Raw genomic sequence first — 27827 nt, 5'->3', positions numbered from 1 at the left:
TCCTCAAGACATGGTTGTTCCCCTGAAGATCGGTTTATGTAGGATTCGGTTCTGTCTGTTGGATGTCTGTCTCAGCGCCTTGATACCCTTGAGCTACGTTTGCGCTTTAGAAGTCGCATATTCATTCATTCATTCATACTTTCCTTTATGGTGCTGTTGTTTTCATTAACCCACTTAGGCTCAACGACGCACTTTGTTTCATTGCAGTACTCGGTCGCCTTGGTGTCTCAGCAAGCTGACTCTGAGTATGGCTCTTACTGCAGCGCCACTGAGATGTTGCTGAGGAGGATGTGGGCGGTACCACCACACTACTGGTGACAGGGCTAGAAATGCCTCCCTCTTCTTCACCTTCCACCGCAATAATATTGTCCCCTGTTTCTTCATGCCCAACATCAATGGCTTGAGATTTTTAACTTTGTTGTAAGTTAAGTAGGTGATTTTCCCACACGATAGGGTGGTGTATTTTGAGATGACTTGTTTGGCCTCCGGTACCATAGTTTGTACTAAGCTTACCCCGCCGAACACATGTGCGATAAATTGAGCATATAGCAAGGTTCTCCTCCTTAGTGCTAACCGAAAAGAAGTCCCAAACTGGGGAAGAGAACTTTCTGGCACTGCTGGATGTGCCACTTTCAATACCTGATGAACTGGAGGGTGTGCTTGGAATGTGACTCTGAGCAGCTACATTGTGACTTCTACTACCACTACCTACTGAGATGTTTGAGCTGGATGTAGGTCCCTGCCAGGCCTTTGAAAATATGGCAGCCGGAGGTCGTGGTGGTGTAACCTGTGTTGGTGGTATCCGTGCTACATCCCGCTCAGTAGCAGCCTTTCTGGATATGGCAATAATGTTGGTCTCCATCCCCTTTAGTGCGGGAGTGATGTGCGTGATGACTGACTCAACTTCATCAACATCATCCCCCTCTTGTACATCTACCTCCATAACTCTAAGTTTTTCTGGAACCTTCCTTTTCAGAAGCATTGTCTTATGGCGTGCATCACTCTCAGACTGAGCTGGTGGCTGCCAAGTGGCATCATGATCATCAGAAGCGGGGCTTGAAGAAGAAGAGGATGGACTAAGTCTCCTTTTTCTTGCTGGTGGTCTGGAAGACATTAGATCTTCCGAAACAGTGGTTTGCTCCAATTTGTCTGCAGGAAGCTCGATTTCCTGAAATGCCCCTACTTCAGGAGCAACAACTACTATTGTGGGCTGTTCTCGTGGCTGCTGCTGTTCTCTTTCGGCTGCTGCTATTCTTGCGGCTGCTACTGTTCTTGCGGCTGCTCCTGTTGTTGTTGCGGCTGCTGCTGCACACTTATCTGCTCAGTTTCTGCCTGCGTTGATTGTGTACTACTTTGTGATCATGACATTTCAACATCGCTGCTCGTTAGTAGACTGGCTACCTCTACGACACTCAAGGGCTTGGCCCTAGGTTGGTGGGGTTGGACTGCTGGTGCGGAGGTGCTACTCTCAGCTTAGTTCCCGGACAACGCTGCTGCATGGGTAATTTGTTTGGTCCCAAAAAAAACGTTGGCCGGCACGCCAGTCGTGGTTAGTGGCACTTCCTTTTTCTCTTCCTTCTTCTCAGCTGCAACTTTCTTAGTACTGGACCTGGTACCTTTCTTAGGGGCCATCTTCTTCAGATGTCAAGCAGGACGCAGGGGCACAAGTTGTGGTCACACGCGGACGTGATGCGCAGCAGGACTTCTGTCTGGCTGGCAGTACATGGGGTGATGATGATGACACCTCCTCCTCTGGCTTTCTGTGCACCTAAAAGCAAATAAGCCAGGAAAAGAACATCAGTGAAATGTTGCATTTGCTGTTGTGGTTCATTTACTACTGTACTAGTACAAACTAACAAAAATATAGTCTAGCCATTTCTGAGACTTTGTCAACAAGGGCGATGTTATACTACTGTGTACACTCTCAGGAAGGATAGGAAAGAGAACAAGAACCACCAAAATACAAATGTAATGGAAGTGGGGTGGGGTGGACCCTATTTGGCAATAAATTATTTGAGCAGAGCATCATTCATGGAGCTGCTGCTGGCAAAGGGGATGGATGGATGGAAGCAGTAAGGATTCAAAATGGCCACCAGCTACATGGCCAGGCCCACCAACAGAAACCCCACCACAAAAAACATATTTCCCAACTCAATCCAATGCCATCCATGCCCTAAATGATGTCTAAATTCAACAGACCACACAGAAACACGTGTGTTTAATGCACCTGTGGCTACCTGCTCTGTGCCTACTGGATGAAAGTAGGCCTGTTGGCAGACTGGGCCAGACAAGTTTACAAGCCTAGGCTTTAAGATGGCCACCAGCCACATGGCCAGGCCCACCCAACTGCAAGAAACAGAAGACAGACAATGCACTGTAGGCCTATTGCAAAAAGCACGCTGCCAGCCTTCAAAATGGCCGCCAACCTCATGGCCAGGCATACCCACAACAAGAAGCCTAGGCCACAAAAGAATAGCATGCAGGCCTATATGGCAAAAGCAGGACACTAATAACTCCCACCACAAAAAAGGCCACCAGCCACAAGGACACTCACAAGTCACCAGCAACAAGCAGGGGGTCTGGGAAACACTGTGAACTGACAAAAGGCCTATAAAAGCCAGGCAAAGGATGCATGCTAAAGCACCCTGCTCTGCCAGTTTAATGCAATAAAATGCAAAAACGGAAATACACAGGCTAAAAAAAAGGTCTGCAGGGTGCATGCATTGCACACCAACACACACCAGACCCACACAACAAAGGCATGTCTTTAAGACACCCAACAACAGAAACCCCACTACAAAAAACACATTTTCCAACCCAATCCAATGCCATCTATGCCCTAAATGATGTCTAAATTCGACAGACCACACAGAAACACTTGTTTAATGCACCTGTGGCTACCTGCTCTGAGCCTACTGGATGAAAGTAAGCATGTTGGCAGACAAGGCCAGACAAGCTTGCAGGACTAGGATTCAAAATGACCACCAGCCACATGGCCAGGCCCAACAACAGAAGCCCCACCGCAAAAAAGACACATTTCCCATCTCACCATCTCAATCCAATGCCATCCATGCACTAAATGATGTCTAAATTCAACAGACCACACATAAACACTTGTTTAATGCACCTGTGGCTACCTGCTCTGAGTCTACTGGATGAAAGCAGGCCTGTTGGCAGACAAGGCCAGACAAACTTGCAGGCCTAGGCTTTAAAATGGCCACCAGCCACATGGCCAGGCCCACCCCACTACAAGAAACAGAAGACAGAAAATGCACTGCAGGCCTATTGCCAAAAGCACACTGCCAGCCTTCAAAATGGCTGCCAGCCTCATGGCCAGGCCTACCCACAACAAGAAACCTAGGCCACAAAGGAATAGCATGCAGGCTTGTATGGCAAAAGCAGGACACTAATAACTCACACCACAAAAAAAGGCCACCAGCCACATGGACACTCACAAATCACAAGCAACAAGCAGGAGGCCTGGGAAACACCGTGAACTGGCAAAAGGCCTATAAAGCCAGGCAAAGGATGCATGCTAAAGCACACTGCTCTGCCTTTTTAATGCAATAAAATGCAAAAAAGAAAATACACAGGCCAAAAAAAAAGGTCTGGAGGGGGCATGCATTGCACACCAACTCAATCCAATGCCATCCATGCCCTAAATGATGTCTAAATTCAACAGACCACACAGAAACACTTGTTTAATGCACCTGTGGCTACCTGCTCTGAGTCTACTGGATGACAGCAATCCTGTTGGCAGACAAGGCCAGACAAGCTTGCAGGCCTAGGCTTCAAAATGGCCACCAGCCACATGGCCAGGCCCAATAACAGAAACCCCACCCCAAAAAAACACATTTCCCAACTCAATCGAATGCCATCCATGCCCAAAATGATGCTTGAAAATGAAATACATTCAAAACACACCAAAGAAACAGTTGTTTCATCATGCACCCACCCATTACTAGCTCTGGGCCTACTGACTACTACTACCCACAACAATTTTTAAAAAAAAGGAATGATCAGTACCAAAAGTAAATTGTAGATGCAACAACTGCAATGCCCCCAATACAACAGACACAACACCCACTTACTTGTAAAATATCCAATTCAAAAATCCTCAAATCCAATGATAATGATGCACCAGACAAAAAGTGATCTTTCCAGCTCAAAATCCAAAGGCAGAATGAGCAGGAGATGGATAAAGCAATGGGAGGAGCCTGCTGGACAGGAACAGGAAGTTGGAGATTCTGTGGCATTTCTTCCCTCTCCCCCAATTTTAAACAAGCATTTACAATGCAATGGTCTCGGCATTGTTAATGTTAGAGCTATTGGCATTGCTCATCACATTATTTTTATCAATGTTTTTTTTTCAAAACATAAATAAATGTCATTTACAATGCCAATAGCTGAATCGCTCGCAAATGCGAGACTTATTGCCGAAAGCAGCGGATTTAGAGCCATCTGTGAAGAGGAGACCGGAAGTCTGGTTTTCCCATAGTAGGTAAGATAATTTGTAGTGCTGAAATTGAGATAACTACTACATGCTCATAACGAAGAAGAAAAAGACACACTTCTTGTTGTGTAGTGACTGCACTTTTTGATTCCCACTGGCTACCACGCAGCCCTCTTCACTTCGAGAGACTTCTTGCACACTGGAATAGGTGGCAGGTGCTGCCAGCCTGGACTGATGTACTTTGTAAAGCATGCGAGGAGGGGGAGTGAAGGCGCCCTTGGAATGGCTGTGTGCAGCCCAGCCCGCTCAGCAAAGTTTTTATCGGCGCCGCGCGCTGGTAGGAGTGATGGTTCTCCCATCAGTTATGCACCATTTACATAGACGGGGAATTAGATTAAGATCTTTATAATTCACCCTTTTTTTATCAAATGCAGCCCTGTAGGATAGGGTTTCCTTAACTCCCCCTAATAACTAGACAGGATCCATCTGTAGATTAAACTCAGACACCGGTGTGATTGACACGCGCAGTTAACCACCACGTGCATTTCGGGAGCATTAGGGCAGCAATGGACCTCTAGTAGCCTGTTGGTGTTTTTAGCCTTTCCACCACTGTCCTATCACGAAGGAGATAGCGTGCACATATGCCCCAGTGTTTTCTTTCCTTTCGGGCGAGAGGCGGCGTGCCAGTGACGACATTGTGCGGACCAGAGTATAAACAACCTTCTTTCTCCCCTGCCTTCCGTAATGTATGTATTTAACCAATAAGGAGCTGCCTTCCTCACATTACCGGCATGAGCGTTTAGTCTCTTCACTCCGATAGGGGATTAGCTCGTTTAGCTTGGAGCTAACCAACGGGAAGTGACATTTCATGAGTTAAAAACCCCGGGGAGGCATCTAACATTGCGATGCAGCGAGGGGGGAGTGAAGGCGCCCTTGGAATGGCTGTGTGCAGCCCAGCCCGCTCAGTGAAGCTTTTATCGGCACCACGCGCTGGTATGCAGACTCCCCCTGCATTCCAGAGAGGCGCGCAACGCGATCCTGTCTGCCCTGTAAAGCTGTGGAGACAAGACCTGGCCGCGCGCACAACTTTATCCTATGGGGAAACGCTGCGCGCGGCCAGGTCTTGTCTTACTTCGGCGTCTCAGACTGCTGAAACACCAACAATAGTTCTCTGGCGAGAACGCGCTTTCAGCGCGTTATAGCCAAGACCTAAAGATAACTCCTTGCACAAAAAAGGACAGCCAAATGTCAATCTGAGGAGTTGTTTTCATCCAAATCATCATTTACAGAAGGTTTCATGCTGCTAGAGATGATATTCTTCTCCAGATTGAAAATTTTACATGTTCGCGTTCTCCAGCTTCACCTTGCTTCCGCCGGATGTCAGTGGCCAGTCCAAAATGACATGTTCGCGTTCTCTAGCTCCCTGTCGCGTTGGATATGACGTGTTTGGGTTCTCTCGCTCCCTGTCGCGTTCGATATGACGTGTTCGCGTCCTCACGCTCTCACTCCCGTTGGAGAATGACGTGTTTGAGATCTCATACTCTTGCGGTGCATGATCGCGAGACAAATGACGTGATCGCAGGCGCGAACTCTCGCGAGATAGAGCAAACGGCTACCAACATTTTTGGAGCACACGACCGGATCGGGAAAACCTGTCTGCAAACGCGGGGATCCCGGTAAGGCGATCGCGCGCATGAGAACGTATTTTAAAAGCGCAGGCGTGAAAAAAATCTCATGCGGATCGCGGCAATTTTGGCATTATCTCTCCACGGAACGCGAAATTGTCAAATTATCGTAATTTCCGCGAGCAGAACGGAATTTGACGCCCACCCCTACACAAAACCAGTTCTGGACCTTGAATTATCAGGACAGCTCCAGGCCTCTGAGCGCATGCTAGATTAGCTTGTTGCTATGGTCAAACAAAAACTCAGGATACGTGTTACACATGTAGTCGGGCACCAAAGGCTGGGGTACAGGCCGATTTACCATGCAGGGAACATTCCTGTCCCAGCCACAGTGCTTCTGTAGTACTCTTTTACATGAGCTAAATACCTTTGTCATTGGTCCCCAAATACATATCATGGGAATAAATTGAGAATATTTGAGGAATAATCAGTTCAATTACATAATAATACAATTCCTATCAAATAAGTTAAATAACGTTGGCACAGATAGTGCCTTCTTTGCACTTTTACTAATAGGAAATTTGATGTTTCAAGACTATTTAACAAAGTTGTGTAAAAGTCTGCTCCTGTGTACTCCTCTTTTTTTTATTATTATTATTTTTTTAATTATTCATTCCAGCCATTATACAGCCGGCTTTGCCGGCCGACATATCAGATACAACAATGAAAAGAAGGATAACAAAATAAACCCAAACAATCCCCCCAACATAAAATCAGCCATACATGTACCATCTTCGCCCTCAGTCAATGTGCAGTAAAGAAACAATCCAGCGCCACCCCCAGGAACAGTAGAGCATTATAGCAACGGGGCCAAATGTCCAGCCTCTCCCACCCATTAATGTAGTTTCAGTCCGAGTCCAGTTCCTGTTGAGCCAGAAAGTATTCCTTCAGAGGAGCCCATATATCCTTGTCTACTCCTTCCTGTATACAACTTCCTGTACTCATACAGGAAGTTTACGTCGACATTTTTTCCAATTGGCCCCAATACTCCAGAAACCCAATAGAATTGACAAAGCAACAAATGGGATTCTGTAAATTTGGATTAATGGACGGCCTCTTTTGAAAGTTTAACTTGTATATATGTGTATAAACTGTCTATATTGGAAATTATTTCTGTACATATTGTATGTGTCACAAAAGCACTATTCACTATTGTCACATGTTGCACTTTTTTACTATGATATTGACAGGCATTTATGAATTACTTTGAACGCATTTTGAAAAATTTAAAGATACAAATAGTTCTATACAGGCTTTTCTTTTCATTTATTGCAAGAACCTGTTGTGAATTCCTGTCAGAGGCTGGTGTTAATATCAAATGCAGATAGAATCCACAAATTACTTGTTTCGCTACCCAACAGAACCAATTTTCCTTTTAATCATAATATACCCAGGTTCTGAGGGACACAGGGTTAACCCCAGTTTTTTCATGAAAAAGAAAAAAATATGGAAGCAATATTTTTCAAAGAAATTGTAAGAACGGGTGTGCCTTTTCTTTCTTAAAACGGAAACGATTTCATCCATACCTTTGTTATTTACTTGGCGTTGGGTTACCAAAATTGTTTTTCTACATGTCTCTGCACAGTGTTGCTAGTCCTATCCCTTTTTGTCAGTTTGCACATGAGCCTGTATATTTAGTAAAAACAGTAAAGTGGGAACCTAAAAAGTTGCACGTTTCCAATATTTATGCAGAATTGTAATTGTAATCCTAAAAAACTTCACCTAAATAAGAAACACTGATAATGTGTTGAGAAATAACGTTGTTTGTGAAATATCCGCAGATGTAAGTTTATCCCGAGAATACTTCTCTATTCTCAGTCAATCTTTAAAGTACACGGACATTTGATTTGTACAGCGTGCACATTGCTAGATCCGGCTGCTAAGAAAGGCCGTCCAGGAGATTTTCGATGTCAAAATAAAATATTCAGTTTAGTTTGAGACTGAATGCAAATTTTGTTAGTATGGTTCACTATACTTTTCTGAAAGGTTGTGAATACTGCAAGCTTAAGGGACTGGTGCCAACGCACTTTATGAGCGATCACACCTCCCTCGTGGAAGGGTATTAAAGTGTGAGGTGTTATACATCAACTGACAAGACCACATCCAGCACATATTTAGTTGAATTCTGACCCTATTTTGCTCATTGGGTAAACAAAAACAGGATTCTAATGCAGATTTTGCTAGTTTTAATGATGGAAAGGTCTAATTTTATCAAATACACAGAGGCCAGTAGTATGCTTCTTGATTTTGCTTTCAGATCCTCCAGGATATTGTAGCAGAAACAAGTAAAGTTTGCGGCACAGAAAAGTAAATTTTCTGCACACTAATGCGCTTTTAGCTGCATTTTCTGACACTTTATCATGCTGACATTTATTTATTTTGGATTTTAGTCACCCAGGTGGAAGATAGATGAATGGCCCTCAGAAAAGAGCTTATGCCTATGCAAATTTATTATCCCTATATATATACGTGGTGGTTGAGGACCTCAAGAAGTTACATTATAAAGTAAAGCACAAAAAACGCTGCAAAAGCAAAAAAGAAAATGAGTATTTTTCACTCATCAAGAAACTGGGTAACGACCACAATATTATTGTAACTACTGCGGACAAAGGGGGGAATGTAGTTATCTGGCCCCAGGAAGCCTACATTTCTGAAGCAAAAAGGCAACTAAACAATATAACATGTTACTCTAAATCCAACATTAAGCATTTCAATGATGCCAAGGATGGGTTGAAAAAGTTGCTATATCAATGCAAAAGAGACGGTATGATTTCCGCTCAGGAGTTTGACTTTCTCCATGTAGAGTTTCCAATCTTGCCCAAGTTATATCTACTCCCAAAAGTTCATAAGCAGGTTGAACCAGTCCCTTGCCGGCCTATCATCTCGGCCATTGGGGGGGTGGCAGAACATGTCACACAATACATTGACTATTTCTTGCAGAACTTGGTCAAAGACTTACCTACTTATGTTAAGGACACCAGGGATTTCATTGCCAAAATTAACAACATTCCATGGAGTAGTGATATGTTAATGATTACTTTGGATATCGAGTCGCTCTATACGAGCATAGAGCATACATCTGGCCTAAGAGCGCTCGATTTCTTTCTTGGCAAAAGACCCATCAATTGCTACTGTCATAACAAAGTATTAATGGAACTAACTACTTGGTGTCTTAATAATAATTTTTTCTTATTTGGGAATGATATCTTTGTACAGAAGCGTGGAGTTGCTATGGGGGCCTGTTTTTCCCCCAGCTATGCGTGTTTACACGTAGGCTGGTGGGAAGAACAGGTCCTCAGGCGGCAACATGCGATTATTTTTGACAAACATGTTTTATTGTGGATTCGTTATATAGACGATGTTTTTGTTTTATGGCGGGGAGATCTTGCCAGTGCTGACAATTTTGTAACCAGTCTGAATACCAACTTAGAAAATCTAAGATTTACTAAATCTATCAGTAACTGTGAGGCTGAGTTTTTGGATGTGAAAATCTTTGTACATAATGGACACCTAGCAACGAAACTGCATAGAAAAAGCACTGCTGGTAACAGCATTTTTCATGCCAGCAGTGCCCACCCCAGACATGTAGTGGATAAAATCCCATTAGGCGAGCTACTCAGGATCAAACGAATATGCAGTACAGACGTTGATCTTGAACTCTGCACGAAGGAAGCCTTGGAGAGATTCAGACAAAGGGGCTACCGTGAATCTACTCTTAAGGTGGCATTGCAGAAAGCTAACAACAGAACTCGTGAATCCTTGCTAGATCAGACGCCCAATACTAGGTCTGAGAGTGTCCCAGATGACAACACTGAAGCACCCAGACTCATAACGGCCTATAGCAGGCAAGCAAGACAAATAAGATCCATCATGTCGCAAAGGTGGCCGGTCTTGTTAACTGATCAGGTGTTAAAACCCAGACTGCCTGATGGTCCCACTGTGACCTTTCGGAAGGGCCATTCCCTGAGATCGCATATCTGTCATAATTTTCCTGAGCTTAGGAAGAAGGAAGAGTGGATGAAATCTCGCTATGGTTTCAAACGCTGTACCTCGTGCAGGGCGTGCAAATTTGGCAAATCAACTACTCAGTATTATACACCTTTCAGTGCTGACCCAATTAACATCAGGGGTCAGTTTACTTGCAAAACTGAGTTAGCCATATATGTCCTGACATGCACATGTGGACTTAGGTATGTCGGCAGTACACGACAACCTGTGCATGTCAGGATCCTCCAGCATCTGCGTGCCATCGTAAATAACGATCCATCATATCCGGTGGCCAGGCATTTTAAGAGCAATCACAAGAACGATTTACAATGCCTATCTTACTTTGTCATCGCCTCTGTAGATAAACATGTGAGGGGTGGGGACAGAGACAGGATGCTTAGGAGACTTGAGTCCCAGTTCATTTTGGAATTGGATAGTAGATTTCCAAATGGGCTCAATAATACAGAAGATTTGTACGTTTTCCTGTAAACTTATGTTGCTCTTTATTCTGATTTCTGTAAATAGCATCTACTAGTATTATCCGTAGTTTTGGCATTATCTTTGTATACAGAATTTCACACATACACCTTATCACTTTCTTACTTTTTCCTCATCACATATTGCTTCATGGTTGTTACCATACAAGCTTTTTCCCATTCTATTTTTTTGGGGTACACTTTTTTACTTTATTTGGACATAGCCACATGGGACTATTTGCTAGTTTCTGTTTTCCTTACCTAAAACCACATTAATATCGTCAGTGATTTTTTACTATTGTTCCATGTTTTGGTTCAAAATTATTGTTGGCCTCTTGCATTTCGGGCACTTAATTTCTTTGTTGCCTTGTTACTTGATAAAGACATATAGAACCCATTCACATTGGATTTTATCCAATTGTTTACATTTCTGCATTAGTTTGCACAATACTGCACTTCGTCACTTTATGATGTTTATATAAACAACATGAATAGCACATTGCATTTGGTTTATTAGGATATGTTGATAAAAAGTTTGCACATGATTGCGTAATTTGCACAATGTATGGGTTTTATCTAAAAAGATTGCATTGTCTTTTTAAATGAATTGTAACACGGCGTGCTTTTGCTTGATTTCTCCTTGCATTTTAGGCAATTTTATTACATGCGTCAAATTATATTATATTTGTCGCATTTATTGGCCATCAGATGTACATTTGTTTTTTAACAGGTGACTTTAGTAATTTGTCGTTTTTTACATTGTGGATTTGAACCCATTACTGCTTTGTAGTAAATAACAACTGTTGATACAACTGTTTGGAAAACAGACCTTTCAGTGCTCAAAATGGAGTATGTCCTTTCTTTCCATGATCACATGGTGTCGTGTTTGAAAAAAAAGAAAGAAATGTTAATTGAAACAAAAAAAAACTGTGAAGCACTGGGTATTTAAATGTGTATGCCACATAAACTGACTGTCTGTGAGCAAGGGCGGATGCCCGAAACGCGTCAGATTCTGTTGGACTTAAACTTTTAATAAACTCTGTGCCTTTATTTACATTTGGATTCGTGTGGTTTTCCTGGGTCGATGGAATGCGGAGCCTTTGAAAAACTGCTGCTGCTGCATATATATATATATATATATATATATATATATATATATATATATATATATATATATATATATGTATGTATATATATATATATATATATATATACATATATATATATATATATATTTTTTTTTTTTTGTAGGAAGCTGTGTCTGTATATACTATACCAAAATGAGTTATAGTGTGCACAGAGTCCAGTGGAACCCCAAAGATAGGTAGAGGTAAACGTAGATAGCACCTTACTCTCTCATTGAGGTAGTGTGGGCGAGCAGAAAGGCTTTATCAGAGGGTCATGTTGTACACACTCAACCAGCATTTGATGTCACACACTCAAAGACTGAACTCAGACCAATTTTGCCTCACATTGCTCACAATTTAAAAGTGTGCTACATTTATCGCTTGCTTCCTCCTCACATCGCTCGCACTTCAAAGTAGGCTGACATTAATTAGCTGCGCTGCAGAATCAAGTTGATTGAAGTTAATTCACTTGAACACGCTAGTTGCTGTCTGTTGCTGCCGGATTCTAGAAATTGACACAGGTGAAGCGCGCAGTCAGCGAATCCGCATTGTGCCTTGATTTATTTATTTACTTATCAGTTTGTGAATACCTGCTTGCATAGCGTAGTACTGCCCAATCCAACTTGGTTAGTTTGCTAGCAGCCATTTTCATTCTCACGTTTGTTGTGGTGCCTCCTTGCTCGGACTTACACCCCGCCCTCGGCCTCCCAGCTGTCCCTCCCTCGCCCCTCCACTATCCATTTAAGACAGATGTCCCAACGCGCAGCGTCCACGCGCAGCGTCCACGCGCTGCAGCCGCGCGCTGCGGCCGCGCTGAAGCTGCGCCAAAGGTAAGCCCGTCTACGCCCGTCCGCGCCTGGACCGCGCCCAGCGCCTTACCCCCTGGCCCCCGTACCACCCACCCCACCCGCATTACATACGAAGCCTCCACCCTCTTAGCCCTAAACCCCGGCCGACTCCCCAACTGCGCCCAAGCTGCTCCTGGACACACCCATGGACCCTTCACATGCAACTCCTGCAAGTATGACGGCACCAAGACCAACTCCACATCCTCTAACACCAAACAGAGATCTGACACCAACCACCTAAAATGCATCCTGCTCAACACCCGCTCGGTCCACAGACACGCCATCGACCTTTGGAATCTACTAGACACCATCTCTCCGGACGTCGCCTTCCTAACAGAAACATGGATGAACGCCTCCTCAGCCCCAGACATCACCATTGCCATCCCGGAAGGATACAAGATCATCCGAAAAGACCGCACCTACCAAACAGGAGGAGGCATCGCTATTGTCCATAAGAATACCATCCGCATCTCAACCAGCTCAGACGCCAACCTCGCTAGCGCCGAACACCTTCACTTCCAGATCCACACAGACCCCAAGACCACACTCAGAGGCACCCTCCTCTACCGGCCCCCAGGACCTCGTGCACAATTCAGTGACGACATCATTGACTTTATCACCCCACACGCCCTCCCCTCCGAGGACTACATTCTATTGGGAGACCTCAATTTTCACCTGGAAATGAGCAACAACAGCAACGCCACCACCCTTCTGGACAATCTCGCAAAACTCGGACTCAAACAACTTGTTAATACCCCCACTCACTACGCAGGTCACACACTCGACCCTATCTTCACCTCCAGCAAACATATCTCCTTCAGCCACACAACAGTTCTCCATTGGACGGACCACAGCTGCGTTCACTTTGTCTACAAAAAGACCACAACCCACAACCATCCTCAACCTACTCTGCGAAGAAACTGGAACAAAATCACCATCGACCAGATCTCCTCATCACTTCTTCAAAACCCCCCTGCCCACTCTTCGAACCCCAACCAAGCAGCCATTAACCTCACTCAATGGCTAACCAACAGCGCCGACAACCTAGCACCTTTAAAAAAACGTCAAATCAAACTAGGCAGCAAAAACGCCCCCTGGTTCAACGATGATCTTAAGAAATCCAAGAAACTCTGTCGCTCCCTTGAGCAGGCCTGGAAAAAAGACCCACACACCAGCACCAGGGACGCCTTCAAAAACGCCACCCGCATACACCACCAACTGATCCGGACTGCCAAGAAAGCCGCATTCAAAGACCGACTAGACAAGAACGCCCACAACAGCAAGGAATTATTCAACATCGTCAAAGAGTTTACTAACCCAACTGCGAACTCCAACTACATCACTCCCTCTCAATCCCTTTGCGACTCCCTAGCTTCATTCTTCCACAACAAAATCGCAGACATCCACAACAGCTTCGACATCCAACCTGGAGACCAACCCACCCAACCTTCTGCCGCACCTTCACCCCCCTTGAACATCCTTAGTGACTGGAACCCAATCTCCACTGAGGACACCATCCGCCTAATGAACTCCATCCACTCAGGATCCCCCACAGACCCTTGCCCTCACCACATCTTCAACAAAGCAGATTCCATCATAGCACCACACCTCCGAGACGTCATCAACTGCTCCCTCAACTCCGCCACCTTCCCGGAAAGCTGGAAACACGCCGAACTCAGCGCCCTTCTGAAAAACTCACAGCTGACCCCACTGAACTCAAAAACTACCGCCCCATCTCGCTCCTTCCATTCCCGGCCAAAGTCATCGAGAAAGCTGTCAACAACCAGCTCGCCGCCTTCCTCGAAACCAACAAATCCCTCGACTCCTCACAGTCCGGCTTCCGAGCCAAACACAGCACTGAGACCGCACTCATCGCAGCAACAGACGACATTCAAACTCTACTGGACAATGGAGACACAGTCGCCCTCATCCTCCTCGACCTCTCCGCAGCCTTCGACACAGTCTGTCACAGCACCCTGTTAGAACGCCTCAGAAACATCGGAATCCAAGGAAAAGCACTGGAATGGATCACCTCGTTCCTTGCCGGAAGAACTCAGAGAGTCCGCCTCCCACCATTCCAGTCAGACACCACTGAAGTCATTTGCGGCGTGCCACAAGGATCTTCACTCAGCCCCACCCTCTTCAACGTATACATGAGCCCCCTCGCGACCATCGCACGCCAACACAACCTCAACATCATCTCCTACGCTGACGACACTCAACTGATCCTCTCACTCACCAAAGACCCTAACACCGCCAAAACCAACCTACATGAAGGAATGAAAGAAGTAGCCGAGTGGATGAAGCACAGCCGTCTGAAACTGAATTCAGACAAAACAGAAGTCCTTATCTTAGGTACCTCCCCCTCCGCCTGGGACGACTCTTGGTGGCCAGAGGCCCTTGGAAAAGCACCCATCCCGACGGACCACGCACGGAACCTGGGTGTCATCCTGGACTCCTCACTCTCGATGACCAGACAAGTCAATGCCGTTTCATCATCTTGCTTCAACATTCTTCGCATGCTCAAAAAAACATTTCGCTGGATCCCCACCGAAACTAGAAAAACGGTCACCCACGCACTGGTTACAAGCCGCCTGGACTACGGAAACACCCTATACGCCGGCACCACTGCAAAACTTCAGAAAAAACTCCAACGCATCCAGAACGCATCAGCCAGACTCATACTAGTCATCCCGCGTAAAGACCACATTTCTGGTCACCTGAAAAACCTCCACTGGCTCCCCGTCAATAAGAGGATAACATTCCGCCTCCTAACCCACGCACACAAAGCACTTTACGAACTTGGACCCGAATGCCTCAACACTCGACTTTCCTTCTACACCCCCTCCCGCCAGCTACGCTCTTCCAACCAAGCCCTTGCTACTGTACCTCGCATCAACAAAACCACCATGGGAGGAAGATCCTTCTCCTACCTGGCGGCTAAAACCTGGAACTCACTTCCCATTCACCTTCGCCTCACTCAGAACCACCTAGCATTCAGAAAGCAACTTAAAACCTGGATATTCGACAAGTAATTCCCCACCCTTCTTCAAGCGCCTTGAGACCCTCTGGGTATGTAGCGCGCTATATAAATTAATTGACTTGACTTGACTTGACTATAAAAATATTATTAAGTTATTTTATTTCTAGAACCAAGTCAAGCCTGGCACAGGTAAGTGAAATAAATGATGTGCAAATACTTATGCAATGTTTTATAATTGAATGCAGGTTAAAATGCAATTGATTGAAATATAGGTAAGCTAAAGTGTCGAAATTAGTTTTCAGATTACTTTTCAGTTACTTTTTCTACTCAGTGTGATAGGCTTAGATATCACACTGGGACATTTCCTAGAGAAAAGGTAAGTAAAATCATTTGTGTACAGTTTGTAGTTTTTCAGGTTTTCATACAAATCAACTCCACATTTGAAACATTTTTCAAGGGAAAACAGTCAACTTATTCCTATGGAGAGAAATGCACTTATTGGTTAACAGGTAGGTACTAGGTCTTTGGGGTTGTGTTTCTGTGGTTAGAACAAGGGTGCACTCTCAAAGCACCCCCAGCGACACTAGGGCAGCCGGGCACAGAGTGCTGAGGCCCAAAGTAATCCAATGAGGGATAGGGGGCCACAATGTTGTTGGAGAAAAGCTCCTGGTGTTAGTCTTAGGGCAAAGGGGGATCTGTTTTAGCACACAAAGTGCACCCACAGCGGCGCTGGGGCGACGCTGGGGCAGCTGGGTGAAGGGGGCTGTTTTGGCGTTGGGTGCAGAATGCTGTTTGTTTTGGAGTCAGGTGCCCTGTTGTTTTCAATGGGGATTTTCGGTTTTGGTTTTCAGCTGCAGGCTAGGTCCAGGAAGACTTCTGGGAGGAACCAACAGCTGGGCAGGTAAGTTGGAGGGCACAAGATGTAGATGTACCTCAGGTTCTTTTCTCCAGGGTGCAGGGCAGCTGGATGCAGGGGAGTCTTTTGAGGTTGGATTCGACCTTACTGGGCCACTCGCGGTTGGGGTGGTCTCTGTGCAGAGGCTGCAGGCAACATTGGAGAGTCCTGGTGATGTGAACCCACGGTGGACTCAGACTCTGGAGAGCTGGGGGACCTCTCTGGAACCAGTGGGCCACTCGAACTCGGGCCGTAGGCGACAGGTGCAGTGGTGGTTTCTTTGTCCTCAGCAGGCTCAGAGTGTGACTTGGGAGTTTCTTTTGAACAGAGCTGATGTTCACAGGATATCCGGTCTTTATTGAAGGCAGCCAGTCCTCCCAGGGTTATGGAGGTCGCTGGCTGCAGGACAAGGCGACTTTTGGTGCTGGACCTCTGGATACTGCAGACGAGCCAGTAGGGCTGGGGCCAAGTCATGTGTTCTCTGCAGTCTCCTCTGCTGGGCGTCTTCTTTCGTCCTTGTTCGTCGTAGGTTATGAGAATCTGTCTTCTTGGTTCAGGGCTGCCCCCTAAATACTGTATTTACGGGGCATTTTAGGGGTCTCGAGGTCAGTAGCATGGGCTACCGACCTTAGGGTGACTACATCCTTGGTGTGCTCCCCCCACGTGGGGGGAATGGGCCCAATCCCTAATACTGATTGGAGAGTGCCAGCCAAGAAAGGGGGCTTGCTCCTGATAGCAGGAAAGGCTTGGGGCCACATTACAAAGGACGCAAAGCCGTTGAAGCTCCCCATCCACAGATGGCTCTTCCTGGCCTGGGGAAGGTGTGAACCCCTCTGCCTAGGAAAAGCTTTGTTTCTGGGCTCAGGGAGCGAAGGCTCCCACCCCAGGGGACCAGAAACATGTCTCATGGTGGCAGGCTGGTGTGCACCAGTCAGTGATCCCACCAGAGGCTGGTCGTTTTTCAGGGGGCATCTCTAAGATGCCCTCTGAGTGCATTTTTAATTAAATCCCACACTGGCATCAGTGTGGGTTTAATGTGCTGAGATGTTTGATACCAAACTTCTCAGTTTTCAGTGAAGCCATTATGGTGCTGTGGAGTTCGAAATGACAAACTCCCCGCACCATATACTCTTAATGGCATAACTTTACATACAATGTCTAAGGATTGGTCTAGACACTGTAGGAGTACAGGGCTCATGCACCTGTACCCTCACCACTGGTATAGTGCATCCCGCTAGAGGGGTGGCTGACCTTATGCCAGAGCAGTGTGTTGTAGGCATGCCACACAGGGATGTGTGCCATGTCGACTCTTCACTTTGTTCTACACCAAAACACGCAGCATGCAATGACAGTGTGCGTTGTGTGTAAAGGTACATGGCCTCTAAGGGTGGCACAATAAGTGCTGCAACCCTTAGAGGCCTTTCCTGGCCACAGTGCCCTTGATACCAATGGTACCTTTTCCAAGGGACTGACATGTGGCCAGAGAGGTGCCAATTTGGGAGTACAAGATACAGTTTTGGGAAAGAACACAGGCCCTGAGAACCTGATTGGCAGGGACCCAGGGCACATCAAGTCGAAGTGCATCAGTAGTCTGGCAATAAAATGTGTGTGGGGGGGGTTACTGCAACAGAAACCCAGCTTCCTACATGTACACACTCACACACACACATATATATAAAACTTAATGAAAAAATACAAAGGTTAAAGCTATGTTATAGTCCGGAAAACTATTTTTGTTTATATGCAAACCCACCTTGAACTATACAAATAGGAGAAATTATAACGTTGTAGTTATAACTTCCATATATAATGTACACACCAGTAGCTTACATGTATAATTCATGCACCACTTTAACTTTACCTTCATACACACTCTTCTGGCATCAGTCATCACACTACCTTCTCAATACAACTAGTCGTTTCTCTAGGCACTAGTTATACCCTTGCATATTATATAACTTATAGCTTGTGAAATCATAGCAGTAATAATAAGACTTATGGCATCTGAAATTACATTGTTTTTCAGAACACAGTGCATGGTAGAGTGGTGAGTTATAGTTAATGTAGTTTGGTGATTGATGTGAGAAGAATGTGTACGAAATTTAGTATGATGTGTAAATGATAAATGAAAGTCTACTGGTGTGTAAATTAGAAATGTAATTTATAACTATAACTCTTCCATTTCTCTGTTTGCATAGTTTAAGTTAGGTTTGTATATAAAGAATAACTGACATTTTCTTAACTATAACTTAACTTTAAGCTTTGTTTTTTTCATATTTTGTTTTTTATAAAAGCGTGTTTTAAGTTATAGTGTTGAATGTCATTTAATTGAGTGTTATGAAGGACAGTGTCTTAGAGGATAGTAAAGGACAGTGTTGTAGAGTGTAGCGTCACAGAGTCTAGTGCTGTGAAATGGAATACAGTAGAGTGGAATAGAGTGGTGTTGTGTATAATGGAGTAAAGTGTTCTATAGTGGAGTGGTGTGGTGTGTCATATAGTGGATTGGAGTAGTGTAGTGGCATGTTGTACAGTGGAATCAGATGTCTTACAGTACAGTTGAAAGTGGTAGAGTGGCGTATCGTTGTCTGTAGTGTTGTGGAGTTGAGTTTCGTGGAGTGTCATTGAGTGGCATAGAGTTGAGTAGAGTGTCGTAGAATGACAGAGTGGAGTAGAATGTTGTACAGTGCAGTTGTACAGTGCAGTGTACAGTATTGTACAGTGGCATAGAGCGTTGTAGAGTGCATTTTTATAGAGGACAGTAGGGTGTTGTGGAGTGGAGATGCATACACTGGAGTGGTATACAGTGGGCAAACCTCTTGTACAGTGTAGCCGAGATGAGTGGTGTATCTTAGAGTGGACTAAAGTGTCATATAGTGGAGTGGCATCTTATACTGTACAGTGTCATGGAGTGTAGTACACTGTAGTGGCGTAGCATACAGTGGAGTAAAGTGGTATACAGTGAAAATGTCATAGAGTGGACTACATTGTAGTGGCATAAAGCGGAATACAGTGTGGTAGAGGTGAGTTTAGAACAGTGATCAACAGTGGAGTGACATATTGTGTTGTAGTGTTGTGGCATAGAGTGCCACTGAGTAAAGCGGTATATAGTGGAGTGGCGTACAGTGGAATAGAGTAGAGTGGAGTGGTGTGCAGTGGAGTGGCATGCATTGGTGTGGCATAGAATGGAGTAGCATTCAGTAAAGTAGAGTATAGTGGAGTGTGAGTGACTGGACTGGCGTACAGCGGAGTAGGGTAGAGTGGAATAGTGTACAGTAGAGTAGGTTGCAGCGAAATTGTCTGCTTAATTCAGACACTCTGTTCATCGCCCCCCCTTTTCTGAATCATCGGTTGCAGCGGACGAGCGTGCAGTGGAGTGGCATAAAGTGGAATAACATATAGTAGCGAGGTGTAGAGTGGAGTGGCATAAAGTAGAATAGAATAGGCAAGAGTGGTGTACATTGCACAGCCATAGATTAGGTTCTTATTTATCTATGTTGGGATGGGAATGTCTGCTACACTTTGTACAGTCATGTCCACTGCCATGAGTTGCCAACAGTGATCATATGCTATTGTGTTTTTTTTGTTCCAAACTTATGCTAATGTGGGGGCAGATTTACTAACACTTTGCGTCAGGCTTGTGTCACAAAATTGACTGAGACAGGTATAAAGAATTGTTTTGGGAAATACTTTCAAGTGTAAATCATTATTTGAATGGGAAAGTAACCTTTAAGTAACACAATGTAGTGCTTTATGATATTTTGAACTATTGTTGGTCATATAGGCATTCCATTGGTGGTATGTTGAAATTCCCATGCAGCCACTCATTGATTTTGATACAACTCCCTATCTACTTAAAAAGGTAGACAGCACTTTGTGTCAAAATGTTTGCCTCATTAAGATAGGCCAAAAGTTTGAGAAACGTTTTTTTAACTATAATTGTCCAACATTTCATGTGTACTGCATTTTAAAGGAACACATACAAAGTGAGAGAATTGTTAAAGTATGTTAAATCATATTTTGTACTGGCAGGACAGCCTTCCAGAACAAAACATGTGCTTGACATCCTATGCAGCACACCATAGCGCAAAAGGTATGTGCATGATGTCAAGTATAGATTGTGACAATAGACAAATTAAAAAAGACTAATCTTATATTATTTTATTTACAGGGTTGCTGTTTGCGATGAGAGTTGGGATATAATTTTAACTTTTTTAGCTTAGCAGTACACTTATAGGAATAAGTTTAGGTTAGTTAGGATAGTGTTTTCTAACTCAGTTTTTAAGCTATTTAATGAGGTTCAATTTAACAGCATGTGCTATTTTTTATATGTACATTGTTATGTACAGTGTGGAAATAGCTATTTAGATTAAACTTGGAAACAGATGAATCCACACTGGAAATGCAGTAAACTACTAAGGGTTTTCATGCCAAAGTAAAACATTATCAGGATTCACTTATATAATTTCACTTCTGACTGTGAAGATGAATAGGATATTATTCTTTGACATATTTCTGGCCCTGATGAAGAGACTTCATGGTCATGAAACACATGTTAGCCCCTTTGGTTTCTGTGATCAAATTGCATTGCAGAATAAATGAGATTACAATTCCTCAATCAACTAGCAGTCTTTTGTCATATTGATTACTAGAAATAATTCACAAAAGTAAACACAAGGTGTTGATTCACTACTTCTTTGACAGACCTCAAGCATAGCCTTTTTTTGGTTCCGCTATTTAGATTAGAGCTTTTCTGTGAGTTTAGATTTCGTGACAATTTAATGTGTAGGGATCTGAGCGGGGAATATTCATATAATAAAAGCGTTATATAGCTATTAGAATGGTTATATTTTTTAGTTATTAGTTTAAATAAGGTTTTGGTTTATTATTAGGTTTATAATTTTTTGGTAATATTTTATAGGGGTGTGTTTGTTTGCAATTGTATTAATAAAATAACTGTTGTCATTAATTTGGATATATTTTTTAATGATGATACGTTTTTTTTAATTGTTATTCATAATTTAAAAAAAACATGTTACAAAGTATTTGTCAGTTAGGAAGTATACAAACCCACACATTATTTTTGGGTAAATTAAAAAAGTTAAAACATAGAAAGCCAATACTTTAAAAAAAATGCTACGTATTTTTATGCTATTTATTTAAAAAACAGGTTGTAAAAAGTCAATTGTGAAAAAAGCCAACATGTTTACATATGTAGACTAGACAAATTCTACTATTGTTAAATAGCAATATTTTTTAAATAGTGCCACTGTTTTGTTGCACATTTCACATCTTTATTAAGAAAAAACGTGATTTACAATTTTGTTTATCCTGAGTTGTCCAACTTTTGAATCTGATTCTATTGGAGAAGAATTTTCATCAGAAATGTCCTCATTTACATTGCCAATTTCTTCATCACAAGTAGTGGAAGCACATACAGATATCCTAAGCCGCAGAAACTGCTATCATTTTCCACAACATCTCTGGCATTGATGGCATTTGTCATCCAGATTGTTCTAAGCCCTGAAATCTGGATTTAAATATTCCAAAATCATTTTCAATAATGCTTCAGTTTTTCAAGTGTGGAATTGAAATTCTTTTCTGCTACGCTGTTTAGGTTGACTACTGTTGTAATCAACCATGGCTAGAGAGCAATATCTTGATCACCTAAATATACATCATATGTTGTTATTGAATTTTGCAGAAACTATATTAAATGTAATGATAAGCACTTAACTATAAAATCATGTATATTTTTAAGAGGTTAGTTTTAAAAACATTTTATTTGTAACATTAAGGTTTTTTTAAATATTGTCTTCAAAAAGATGTATGGGCAAATGTAAGACACAACATTATTTTTGGAGTATTCAAACTTATAATAGGGAAATGTTATGCTAATAAAAGTTATAAATTATAAATTGAATACAATAAATATATTTACTAACTAAAAGTATATTTCTATATTAGCCACTATCAATCCAATGAAAAATTGTAGCGTGCCAAAAGATTTAACAGTCACAGGGACTTCCTGGATTTATAGCCACAATGTTAGTAAGCAGTAGTTTGAATCTGCAATTGCTTGGACATTGATGAAACAAGTATGGTTCTAGTTGTGCTATAAGTGAGCAGGTGCTGCTAGGCATTCTAACTGTACATTGGTACATTCCAAATCACCCAGACATATGAAAATCATATCATTTGATAAAACCCTTGTTTGACCTGTATTTGTTTTTGAAATGTATTTGTGTTATGCAATTATTGTGGACTTATTTGAATGAAGGTGTCCAGTTCGTTTGGCAACATTTATGATATTGCTCGCTGAGAAATGCCAGCCACACTGGCACAAGTACTTTTGGAAAGACACTGATCCAAACAGATGTATAAAATTAAAGAGCTTCACATTTGCAGGTACCGCATATGAGCGGACAGTGGTCCATATTTTTTGAAATCAAGCCATCATCCTGTCTTTATGAGTCTGTACTATTTGATGACATCCTCCCCTTGGTCAATCAGTGTGACCCTCTGACTAAATATCTTCTACTTCTTTGTCTTTTTTGGATTTCGTGCTGTGCAGCAGCTACCTATTTTATAGAGTTGCAATTTCTTTGGTTGTAGAGCAATGTGTGATGAACTGAATTATGCTTATTTATATATTGGTGAGAATGACATGGTTTTGCACATATGTGGATCTTGTGTAAGTTTTTAACGTATTCACATTTTTGTGTTACACAGCATGCATCTTTGTGAAATTAGTAAATCTAATCGCATGGTATTTACAATGGATTTGTGTGGAAATACCCAGCTTGAAAACATTTAAAAGGTTTCCACTCAGCTCAGCACGACACAGATGTTGTGCCATGCAAGGGGTAAAAAATGACACAATTTCTACTCTGTGCAACATAGTAACTACTTTCACCATTGAACTGGATTGTGCAACGCGACGACGATGCAAGACCTTAGTAATTCTGGGTCTTGGGTTATTTTCCTTTATAATGCCATTATGCTTGGAAACATTCTGCAGGTAAACCCACAATTAAAAATGTTCCAACATTTGCAATCATGCATAGAAAAGTTACACAGAAAGATACCTTGGAGAGAAATTTTCTGGATATATTTTCCAACTTTGATGGATTAATGTAGAACGTAGTGTAATTCTCAGTACAGTGAACATGATCTTGTACTGCAGAAAAAAACCTTCTTGTAGTGAAGGCAAACTGGGAACTTTGTGAAGGGCAACATTTGTGATATGCACAAAGTTTCAACTGTGATAAAACATTTGCACACATCAAAATATAAGTCTTGTTTTTCTTTCTTGGGTTTTGTTCAATTACAGACCCATGTTGAGGACAGGTCTCGTGCTGGCCAAGCTTGGATGTTTCAGGATATGTAACTGTGTAAGGCAGTCAGTGCTGCCAAGAACCTCCCAGAATGTGGCAACCAATCAAATGGTGAATGCTGTGTGACACAATCAGAGTCTCCGGGATGTTACTGCAGAGTGAACAAAAAAACCCTAGTGCGGTATTTACTAATGTTTTGTGTGGACACTCATGTTGCAAAGTATTGCTTAAATTTATTTGCAGGGTGAGCTGTTCAACCCTTGGTAAATCTAGGCCTACAGATGCTGAAGACAGTTAAGATAGCGCACCTGTGTGGCTGGATACTCCTGTAGAGCAGGCCTTGCCTCAAAGGTCTGTAGCAGTTAAAGGTCTGTTGGGTGTTATTACCGCTGGTGCCATCAACGCTGCAGAAATTCCAGTTCAATGGTTTCTGAGGCTCTGTAAATTAGGGGTCTGAGATGACTGGCACAATTTTTCTGTGAACCTAGATGTGGGCTCAAGTAAGAGTTATGAGGGAGACGCTCTCCACTAAAGTTGGAGCCCTGTCTACAATAAACAATTTTGTATAAATGGGCACCCCTTGTGGCCTCTAGTGGTAGTACCATAAAAGTGTTGCCGATAATCAGGGCCACTGGAATTATGCAATTCTGCAGCCCCTGCTTTTTTTGCATTATTATGGGTCTGCCTCATTTGCTATGTAGAGGCCTAGTGTAAGCTAGGTCTGAACCGGGAGCTCACTCCTAATGTCCCTAAGGTTTCAATAGTATTAGTCCGTAACAGAAATGATACAATCACATTGTTTTCTGTAAAATTAAAGCTTTTTTAGTTAACCATTGTTTCAAAACATCTCAGCACTGTCTTTAAATACATGAAATCGTAAAGACGTGATATCAATTGAGCAGTCAAAATTGTTCTCTATATTAAAAAATAAATGAATGCAATCAACAAAAACTCAAACATTTCCCAATGCATTTCGGGTCATATCCGACCCTTCTTCAGGGGGATTATTGAAAGTAGAAGCGAATCCGTGCTTTGTTTATCTGTGTCATGCACATCAGTTCCGTGTATCGGGCACTGAATGATGCTTAGGGCCGTATGAACGGATCTAAATGAGTCGTTAGCTGTGATCGGGTCTGTAACTGTGAAACCAAGATAGGAGTGCAGGCTAGACTCTTACATAGCAGTCTACCTCATTTGCCACATAATTCATGATCTGTTGCCTGATCTTCATTACGGTGGCGACAAGCGTTCATGCACAGTGGAAGGAAGGCCCTGTGCAAAAGGGAACTAGTTATCTTTCAGTTGCTTAATTCTGTGTATGGTTGTTGCACTGGTACTAATAAGGTGAAATATTTGCCCAGACAGTATTACCTTGTGTAAAAATGACAAAATAAAGAAGAAAGGTTATCAGAAAATGTGCCACATAATGCAGCTGATTTGCTTTTTCTGGCCACGTAACTGAGTCAACTCTGCCGCATAATTTGCTTCTCCCCTGCTGCATAATTCCAGTGGCCCTGGCTATATTATCCTTAATGTAGTACTCTCACACTTCAAGTGATTAATAAAAACGTATTGCTAGGCTGCTCGACTCTTAGGTCTCCAAGGTACCTGTCTGTCCTTTGGGAAAGACCCATCACAGTTCAGATGCCTCTGAAGGATGTTCTTTCATCTAAGAAGTTGGCCTGGCATATGCTGTCCATTAGTTATAATGGACACCTTGCACCAGTCCAAACAATCCTTATTGATGATAGATTTAAGACAATCTTTATTGAAAGGTATTCTAGTGGTAGCTGTGGAGAGCAGCCTCCAGGCTAAGTCTTGAAGGAGTGTAAAGCAGCTTGGTTTACCAGATTATAACCTCTTGAATGTCTAAATGAAAGGAGAACCACACAAGGCATATATAAAGTACATATGTATTTATTACTAAACACTCTCTACTAACCTATTTATGAGATTATAGAGCAAGATACACAATATCAACACAATAGAACGTAAGTAAATAGCACAATATACAATGGGTCCCAGGGAGAGACCAAACCATATACTAAGAAAGTGGTATAAGAACAACAAATTGACTAGGCACAGAGCCTAGAGCACGTAGAATCGCTTGGACCTCAAGGAACCACCCAAGGTAGTGACACAGGGGACCCACGGGGGACGTGTACAGTGTGAGAACAAAGCTGCGAGCTCCGTACAATCCTATGGGAAAGTCGTGGTTGGAAAATTAAAGATTAAGGACACTTTGGAGAGGACTTGGAGCAAACCTGTTGGACTTGGCCCTTTTCCCTGAAATTTTTTCGCTACCCGCCCCCCTCCCTATTTGAGGATATCTCTCCCCCCCCCCGGTAGAGAAATGTATAGGCCATGTGGGGGGTGAGATGCCAAGGTACATGCTGCGCAATGGCATGTGCAGACTGACTTTCCTTATTGAGACATGTCAGGTTGATGAATACAAATGTTAAATGTGGTGCAATGGTGTGCGCACCTGTAATTCCCAGATTGTAAGAATGCACCTTGGTAAAATGCTACTTTTAAAATGGGTGCCATGGCTCTGTGTTGTGCCGCCTGACTGAGGTGGGTTGGCAGTCTAGTTGTTGTTTCCCAGTACCCCTAGCTTTTGGAGGAAAACCTGGCACCCAGGGTGCTCTACTCCTCCCCCAGAGCCAGTTAGAACCAGTTTCCCCAGACGCTTCTAGAAGCTTCTGGCACTGTATGGTAGGTGGGGTGAGAGGCATATAAATAGGGGGCTGTGCCAACATGTACTCAGTCAGAGCGTGGACATGAACGTGAGGGAACCTACTGCCAGGAGGTACCGCCACATGGGCCTGTGTGCTGGTCCCTGTGCCCAACTGTAACCCTTCTGCTGTCCACAGGGCTGGTGAGAGCCTCACTGCCGGAGTAAAGGCTGCTGTATCAGGAGGAGTGCCACGTTACAGAGGAGGATGGTTCGGCCTAATGCCTAATTTCACGCCCTGATGTTTTTATTGCAGGATTCAGACTGATGTACTTACCTTTTTTTTCTTTGTCCTTTGCAATGGTTCTGGCAGCGGCCCGATCAGCCCTGCCATGTATATAATCCCCCTGCAAATATTGCCTTGGCGTCAATTGGAGCAGTATAGAGTTTACTGTGATAATTATTTTGTGTTTTACACAATACAAAAGTTATTCTTACACGACCTTGTGTAGCGTCTTTTTTTGGAGTGTGCCTTGTGTGTCTCCTGTGTGTACTGCGTGGATGCTTTACACATTTGCTCTGGAGTTTGGCCCTCCCTCTCTGCACCACACTACCCCATTTCTATCAAAACCCTTTTAGACTTAGAAGGTTTTAGGGCCAGCACCCATGTGAGCACTGGAGTACTCGTGTTACCTCACCCAGGGAAGCTGTGTGCATAGGTGCCAAATGGTGCCAGGAATCGTCTCTGTTTTCAATGGCGAGTTGCTGCAAAGTGCTGCTGCTATGAAAAGTAAAAGTGTCCGGTGTGATCCAAGCCTGGATCAGAGAGGTGAGGAACCTGAAAGCAGAGGGGACAGAGTCGGGGTCTCTTCAGGGTGACCAGGGGCACGGTAGACCAATGCCCACCGATGTCGGGTGTTTCAGGTGCAATAAGGTGGAGCTTGACTCCGCTGCCAAGGGGACCAGGAGACATCGACAATGACCAGAGTCCGCAGGCAAGCTGTACCACAAAGGATGTCGAGTGCTAGGGGGGCGGTGTCCGGATCGGAGACCAACAAACCTTGGCAACTGCAACTCACGTGGTGGGAGTAAAAAGGCTTCGGGACGAACCAGCAAGGTCCTGGTGACTCCCTAAGTAATGGAGAGTCAGGGCACGTCTGTAGCAACCAGCTAAGCCCGTTAAAAGTTAAAGTACCCTTCTCAGGGACCCACAAGTGCACAGGGACACCAAATGTGCCCCCAGTGCAGACATCAAAGCACTCCTGGAGTGCACCCACCCAGCCCCAATACACTAAAGTCTGTCTGGGAGGTGGTGACACCTCCCTGTGACAGGAAACCTATTGTCAAGCCTTCCCCTGCTGGAGT

This window comes from Lissotriton vulgaris, chromosome 4_1 (genome assembly GCF_964263255.1).
Source record: "Lissotriton vulgaris chromosome 4_1, aLisVul1.2, whole genome shotgun sequence".
Taxonomy (NCBI): domain Eukaryota; kingdom Metazoa; phylum Chordata; class Amphibia; order Caudata; family Salamandridae; genus Lissotriton; species Lissotriton vulgaris.
Note: the sequence above shows the minus strand (reverse complement) of the source record.